This window comes from Suricata suricatta, chromosome 3 (assembly GCF_006229205.1).
Source record: "Suricata suricatta isolate VVHF042 chromosome 3, meerkat_22Aug2017_6uvM2_HiC, whole genome shotgun sequence".
NCBI lineage: Eukaryota > Metazoa > Chordata > Mammalia > Carnivora > Herpestidae > Suricata > Suricata suricatta.
In genome coordinates this window covers 169,797,713-169,806,053 of record NC_043702.1, presented here as the reverse complement: position 1 = coordinate 169,806,053, position 8,341 = coordinate 169,797,713, and the positions used below count along the sequence as shown (strand labels likewise).

At 46.2% G+C, this 8,341-nt stretch overlaps 1 protein-coding gene across 3 annotated transcripts in view; it reads left to right on the top strand.

Moving 5' to 3' along the window:
- Positions 1 to 8,341, top strand: part of ATF6 (activating transcription factor 6) — a 185,037-nt gene that overhangs the window by 57,850 nt on the left and 118,846 nt on the right. The gene's annotated exons all lie outside the window — the stretch shown is intronic.

The window sequence follows — 8,341 nt, the reverse complement described above, 5'->3', positions numbered from 1 at the left end:
GAACCGTGAGATCATGACCTGAGCCAAAGACGGACGCTTAACCGACTGAGCCACCCAGGTGCCCCCAGAGAACGTTTTTACAATATTGATTTAAAGATATATTTCTTCATTCAGTCACATTTCTGTTTCTAGTAAATTACCCCCAGTTACTACGAGCCTGCAAAAGTCATCTGTGACCTATTCAATAAACAACTTTAGAGAACTTTCTTCAGCCTCAGTGGCAGTGAAAACTAGCATGATTTCCGGTTCCTAGATCTGGAGACGGCATAATAATGAGTTCACCACCTGTCATTCTTTAGTTATGAGTTAGTGCCTCTAAAATGAAGATCTGGAGTTTTCTCTTGACGTGAGGCAGAACGGTACATAAATTTCATCTCTTTGTTATTTAAAAAAAAAACAAAAAATCTCCTCTGAACTACGCATTGTCCTGGAACAAAACAGAGGTCCCTGTGTTCCTTAAAAGTGTATTCTAGTGAGGACAGACTGACAAAAACACAAGTAAATATAATGGTGCAGTTGTAGTTTGAATAAAGGGATAAACTACAGCAGAGTGAATGGTTTTGCAGGTGTGAGGGTGGGTGTTGGAACTACAGTTTTAAATAGCGATCATTGTAAAGTAGACATTTGAACCAAGGCTTAAGGGGGGGGGGGCTAACCATATGGATATGTGGGGGCAGGGCATTCCTGGCCGAGGGAACAGCCTGTGCAAGTGCCCTGGGGCTGGAGGTGTGCCTCACATGTTCAGGGAGAAGCAAGGAGGTCAGGGTGGCTGGGCAGAAGGGGAGGGGCTGGGGGAGAGAAGCAGGTGACGATGCCAGAGAGGGAAGCTGGATGGAGGCGTTAAGTTAGTGAGGACTTGGTCATTGTAAGCGTTTGGGCTTTTCCTGTTGTTTTAGAAATGGGGAGTTGTGTGAAGGGTTGGACAGAGAATCGACGTCGTAATCTGACCCAGACTTTAAGCTGTGTTGAGAGGAGGCTGAACCTGGCGGGCAGGAATGCCCACTGTGCTGAGGACGGCTCTGTGTCACCCGTGAGACACGTGGCACTTTCTGATTTATAGAAGCATGTTCACATCTGTCATTTCGCTTGAATCTTTGAGAAACTGAAATTTTGCACGTGAGGAATTGGCAGCTCAGAGAAGGTAACCAACGGCCCCAGGGCCCCGCAGGTGGGGATCTCAGAGCCGCCCCGTGAACCCAGCTCTCCTGGCTCCAAATTGTGTGCTCTGTCCGCTCCCCTCCATTCATGCCGGAAGAACTCCGGGCTCTCTGCAGCTTCTAGGGGTTTCTTTCGGGTTTTCGTGGGTGGGTCTTAGATCGACAGAGCGGCTGCTGCTTCCTCCTGCTGAGCCGGCTGCAGGGTGAGGCGGACCTGACCCTCAGGAAGCAGGTTGCAAGGGTAGGGGTGGGCGCGGACACGTGCCGTTCGGGTCAGCCGCGTGGTGTGAAGAGGGGAAGTCTGAAGTCTGAAGTCGCGTCTTAACCTCTGAGTGGCTTCACAGTCCTCTGAAACAGTCCCTGGCTTTTAGACTTTTGTAGATGAAAAAGTAGAGTAACAATTCTTATAATACTTTGTCCAGACTTTTGGAGAAGTTGAAATTATTTGTGGTTTATTCATCTGTGCCCTCAGGCCCCTTGGCCTGTACAGGAGCAGGGTCTGTTGGTGTGATGCTGGCTTTGTGGTTTAAAACGGTTGTGTCTCCTGCAGAGTGGCGTGTTTGTGATCACAGAGACGTGTTGGGACTTTTACTCTCTTAGTATTTATTAGTTTATTTAAAATGTGGAATAGAACCTATTTGAGCTGTGAGCAGAGTGTGATTAGACTGTGTTATTAATGTTATCAACTATACACATTTGTTGCCTTCTTACACTGACTCTTACTGTGACTCCGACCCACTTCTTTGTAATGAGCAACATTTAGGTTTTCTGGAGCACCTGGCTCTTGACTTTGGCTCAGGTCATGATCATGGTTCGTGGGGTCGAGCCCCGCATTGGGCTCTGCACTGACAGCACAGAGCCTGCTTGGGATTCGCTCTCTTCCTCCCTCCCTGCCTCTCCCCCGCTTGCTCTCTGTCTCTCTGTCAAAAAATAAAGAAATTGAAATTTTCCCAAAATTAATGAAAAGAGACATTGAATGATTTAAAAACACCACGTCAAGAATCTTAAAGTTCACGCCAACAGTTTTCTCATACTCTTCGGTACACTTTGGCCGTGGTAAGGATCGTCAGATTCCTTGTTAATACTTGGGGTGTCACCGTGGTACCTCAGACAGTCTTGAATTCTGGCAATGAAATAAAGCTTTTTCATGTTTTTCTTCCCCCCCCCCCCCCCATCAAGCCTCTCTTTATTGAGAAAACACTCTTATAAAGGTTTCAAGGCTGGAAAACAAGGCAGCTGACGTAGGTCGGTTGCTAGGAAACAGGGTTAAGGGATTTAGGCTGGAGTAAAAGAGGAACCAGACTAAAGTGTTTTAGCACAGCGCCTGAGGGGCTGATACTACCCTGCCTGCAGGGGGTTGATCTTTGATCTTCTGGCTTCTCCTGACAGGGAGTGGTGCTCCCCTGCCTATTTTTGCAACTCCCCTCAGGGAGTGACATATCCGGCTAGCAAATGGCCAAGCAGCTGAATCTTCGCCGCTCCCCACAGAAGGGTCATAAGCTAGGAAGTCATGCAGAATCTGTGTATCTTGATTCCATCCCACTAGGTCTCTGACACATGCTCTCCAAGCCTTCATTTCCACTGCTCTAAGAGTAATATTTGCCTTAAAGGTATAATACCTGTGAAGTTTCAGAGAGATGCCTTACATATGGTAATAATTATTAACACAGAAATTAACTTATACAATAGACTTGACTATGACTAATCATCTGTTCCGTTATTCATCTTGTTTTCCTCCCATGCCCCACTGTTGTGTGATCTCTTAGAGGGTGGAAATTTCTTTTGCTCATTTTTTATGACCCTAGAACTAAGTATTTTTTCATGTTTTTCAAATATTAATAAAAACAAGGGAACTAGAAATCTGCAGGTATTCAGATGGTTAAAATTAGTTTCTGTAGGTCTTTTCGTTAGGGTTCAAGTGTTAGTAGTTTCTTTTGAGCTGAATTGGACAGTCGGCTTGTCTGTGGTTTAGCTTAAGAGAAATTTCATTTTAAGACTTGGAAAAAAGTCTGTGAGGAATGGAGGCCAGATGACAACAACAACCAAAAACCAAACAAGTAAAACATTTTAAAAGATTCTTTACAAAGTTTTTTAATATATTACCTTTCAAAATACTTCTGGGCCAGTCGGTAGATAATAAATGAGCCTGAAACACAGGTAAAAATGACTAGAGTAGCTAAGGTGAAAGGTCAGCTGTCGTTACACGGTGATGGTTGTCACCTCTGTGGGCAGCAGTTACAAATAGTGATCACTCGTGAGCCACACCAGCCAGTCACCTCCAGACTGCTCTCCAGCAAGTGCGGCTGCGCAGTGACTAGCGCAGCTCAGCCACAGGGAGATAAAGTTAGACGCCAGGCAGTTGCTTGTAACAGCCGTAAACCGTGAGTTGAAACGTCCTTCTTTTGGTGAAAATCATCCAAAGAACCGTGAAGGGGCGCCTGGGAGGCTCGGTTGGTTTTGTGCTGGACTTCGGCTCAGGTCATGATCTCCCGGTTTGTGGGTCTGCTGTCTGCACAGAGCCTGTTTCGGGTGCTCTGTCTACTCCCCTCCTCCCCCATAAACAAACAAAAGAACAATGATCAGTAGAAAGGCTCTTTTAGAACTTCCAAAGGATCGTGAGGTAATTTATAAGGCACGCATAAACCATGCAGATGCTTCTGATGGTGCCCGTCCCTGTACCTCCGGTCTAACTCCCTGGCCTTCTCCCCGTACCGTCCACTTCCGCCGGCTTCACTGTGAGACGTGTGTAACGTTTCGGGAATGCGCTCGGAAAGGTGCTGGGAAAGACACGATTCTGCAGAATGTGGTTCCCGGACACGTGCGTGTGTCTGCCCAGATGGCTGGTTAGCGCACAGACTTGTCGGGCACCGCCCCCGCAGTTTCTGGGTGAGTACGAATGGGGGGGGGGCCCGAAAGTTTGCGTTCCTAGCTGTCGGGTGATGCTTGTGCTGCCCGTCCAGGGGCCACGCTTCGAGAATCACTGCTAGAGGAAGGGGCTTGCTGATCCAGACAGACTCGTCAAGTGTGTTAACTGCTAGTTGATAGTAGGATTCGAGGAACCAGAAGTGAAGCTACTTCTAGAAGCATAGCAGCACTTGGCTTGGGGTTAACTGTCAGAGCTCTTGAGGGAGCCTCCCTTTTAAAGGCTGACGCCGCTTAGCCAGGACGTAGGGAAGCAGGGGAGCTGTTCTGGTAATCTGGCCTAGGTGACTGGGAGACGCTAGTAATAGCAGTTTGTGAAAGAGAGAGGAAATTATGCCAGGGAATTGAACAGTAATCATGGGGAAGATTCTGATGTAGAAAGGGGTATGATAGGGGTGCCTGGTTGGCCCAGAGCGTGTCTCTTTATCTTCGGGTTATAAGTTCGAGCTCCAGGTAGAGATTATTTAAAAAAAAAAAAAAGGTTAAATAAAGTCTGTTAAAAAATACATAGAAAAGGAAGGGATACGATACTGGAGTACCGAAATTAAAACAAGAAGAAAACGTGCTCATTTTTTTTTAAAGTTTATTTATGTATTTTGAGAAAGAGAAAGAGAGCGAGCAGGGAAGGGGCGTCGAGAGGAGGAGACAATCCCAAGCAGGCTCCACACGGTCAGTGCGAAGCCTGAGGTGGGGCTCGAACCCACGAACCATGAGATCATGCCCTGAGCTGAAACCGAGAGTCAGCTGCTCAACCGACTGAGTGGCCCAGGCGCCCCAAAAACATGCTAGTTGTGTTTCTCTCCCTTGAATAAGTTGCTAGACTTAGTGACACTGCGGCAGGTGAGGCCGTCTGTAATTATCGTCCTGGTGTCCTTTCTTTCTCCTGTCTCTCTGGGACCCTTCTCGTGTGCGTACACATGCGTGTGCCCCCCCACACCCCTCCTGCTTCCTTATGGACCCCTGAGTGTAACACGTTCTCTTCTACCTGTGTGCTTTTTTCGCTATCCCATCTGTACGGAACGCCTTCCTTCACTCCCTTCTCCGTTTCCGCCTGTTTATTTACTGCTTTCTATTTAAGATAACTTTGCCATCGTCTTGGTAAAAATCAGGCTCCTTAGCTATATGCTGCCGTGGCATTCAGCATTAACCTTATTAAGGCAGTAATCATTCTATTGTCTTTTATCTATATCAGTCTGCCCCCCAACACATAAACTGTTAATTTGATCTTTACCTTTCTTTTATCTTCGAGTCTTTACCATCATACATGGTTCCTGGAACATTCATTTAATGCATGTTAAGTAAATGAATAATCAGTCTTTCTGAGAAATGTTGTCAACATAATGCGGTAATGGAGTTCCAATCCTAGGTCCAGATCTTGGCTTCTTTAATTACTTAGAGCTTGGCCTTGGGCACATTGTTTAAACTCTTTGAGCCTCAGTTTGTACTTCCATCTTCATTCCCTAATACACTGTAGGTGCTCAGGAAATGGCGGCTGCTGTCACACACTGTATTTGCATCTTAGAGCATTTAACAACCTTGTAATATCTGTAGGGTCAAGGTGGGAAATTTTGGACTGTGTGATATAATTAAGTCACAAGTGGTTAAACCTAAAAAAAATTTTTAAATTTATTTTTTGAGAGAGCGAGAGCGAGAGCGAACATGAGTGGGGGAGGGGCAGAGAGAGAAGGAGACACAGAATCTGAATCCGAATCCGAGCTGTCAACACAGCCCAATGTGGAGCTTGAACTCACGAACCAGGAGATCATGACCTGAGCTCAAGCCAGACGCTTAACCAACTGAACCACACAGGCGCCCTTAAGCTTACATTTTTATAAGGCTTTCTCTAGGGGGCATGCTCCATGGCTCAATTTCTTTGTTCTGTTCAATATTTGAGTAACAGTTCAGTTGAAGATGTTGATGGCATGTTGATCCTTTGTTAATTAGAATGCGATCCTAGAGGTTCTTGACTGATTAGTAGGGCGAATGAGGTTTTTAAAGGAATTGATGTAAATTATTCCACTGGGATCAAAACTCAGTTACATAAATTTGGAACTGGAAGTGGGAGAGGAAGGGAAAAGAAAGGGACGGTTCAAAATCAGTTTGTGAGGAGGGCTGGGATTTTGATTAAATCGGGCTCACTATGAATAACGTGACGTAACTGCCAAAAAAGCCTGCGTGGTGTTAGCCTGCGTCAGTGGAAGAAGAATCATCTAGAACGTGGGAAGGGTTATGTGTTCCATCCTGACTCGTCACAACACCTGAGAGGTACTGTGGCCAGTTCTGGACACCACTTGTGGGCGGTGTAATGACAGGCGAGGGGCCCCACACTGCGCCGCCAGGAGCCACGTGGGAAGAGCCCCGGCCTCGGCAGAGACCCCGCGGGGAGGTGTTCCGTGACTTTGGACGTCGGAAGAAGCCTGGCTTCGTAGGCACCTTCTGAATAGACATCGAGCCCAGAACTGTCACCCAAAGGGGAAAGTTACAAAGAAGCCCATTTCTAGTTAAAACAAGGGGAACTAAACTCATTGAGTAGTTGGGTGGTCGAGCTCCTCTGAGTCTCTGAGGGGGCTGAGGGCGAACCTGCCCCGAAAGGGAATGTTACTGCATGGATGTGTCACTAACGCAGCGTATGTGTTCAGTCAACCGAGAGTCTGTGAACTGTGGGGAAAGGTCTTAACATTGTTTTGTTTACAGCGTACGTTCCTAAGTAGAATTTTTGGCACCACACTTGAAAGATTTTAAAGTAAAATCTTTTTCAAAAAAGTAAGTTGCAGGGGTGCCTGGGTGGCTCAGTTAGTTGAGCGTCCGACTTTGGCTCAGGTCATGATCTCGTGGTCCTTGAGTTCGAGCCTTGCGTTGGACTTTATGCTGACAGCTCAGAGCCTGGAGCCTACTTCAGACTGTGTCTCCTCTCTCTTCCCCTCCCCTGCTTGCATTCTGTGTCTCTCTCTCTCTCAAGATAAAATAAAAATATTAAAAAAAAAGTAAGTTGCAAAAAAAAAAATTCTGCAGTTACCATCACACCGTTAGTCTTCCCTACAAAATTACTATTTGCTGCTTATCTCCTGTTTTCTTAAATACTCACCAAGCCGAGTTTTCCTAAGTTTAGTGAGCCACTCCACCAGGCCTTGTTCTTTATTTGCAGCAGGTTCGTATTGCTTGTGACATTCTGTCTGAAACAGAATGGTGACAAGATATATCCTCAGTTGTAGCAAAATTAAATGTTCCTCAAGGCTCCTCATTTGGTGGCACGCCTTCGAAGAGTTTGCAGGAGGTCCAAGCGCTACGGCACGCTGCCTGAGGACCACTGGACAGCAGTGATCCTGGGGCGGGAAGAACTGAGGCAAGAAGAGGTCAGAAAAAGATTCTAGAAAGGTGCACCTGCTTCCTGTTTCCCCCTAACACTGCTTTCTGGGTTGTGGAGGCAAACTGCCGCAGCCCAGAGAGCTCCTTTTCTCTTAGGACCACAGGGCCCTTAGTTGTGACCCTCTTTGTCAGCCTGACTTTCCTCTGAGTAGAGTCCGGCACCCCTTCTTTTGTTTCCCTAAGGAGAGCCCCTTGTGTTTAATTCCAAGCGGACTAGAGAGCTAGTGTAAATTGGCTGCATGGCAGTGCACGGTAAAGCACGCACACACACTTCTAGCTTACCAGTGAGCCAGATTTCTAAGCCCGCGGTGAATGCGGTAAAAGTAGTTAATGACTGTTGCGGTATTTGCTTTATATGTGTGTGTACGTGTGTGTATCCATACTTGTGTGTGTTTATATAATACATACTATAGATAATGTATGCGTATGTATTTGCTGCAAATACTTAATACCCACCAAGAGCACATACGTTGACGAAGGAAGGTATTGGCGCACATGTGGAGAAAGAAGTAAATAGGAAATTTTTACATGTAAGTAAAAGTGGAAGTATTTTTAAAAATAATTTTTTGTTACTTTTATTTGATAGCCTGCCTTCTGGGGTTGTGAAAGGCTAATGACTCTGGCTGCGGATACGGGGAAAAGCTCGTGATCTCATTTGAAGTGCTCCCTCTTTAAAATATCAGTTTACCGCACCAGGGGGACTTAGTTCGGTTTACTGCCTGAGTTTAAGGCTCATTTATATGTATATTGTACTTGTTTCTACTTCAGACCCGTGCTTAGTGCAATTGGAGCGTTTTTAAAGCACATAGAATACCGCTGTTTAGACATGAGGTACTTTGTATACCTCACAGCAGTCACTCTCCAGCCTGTTTCCCCTGTGGACAGGGTGGGGGGTG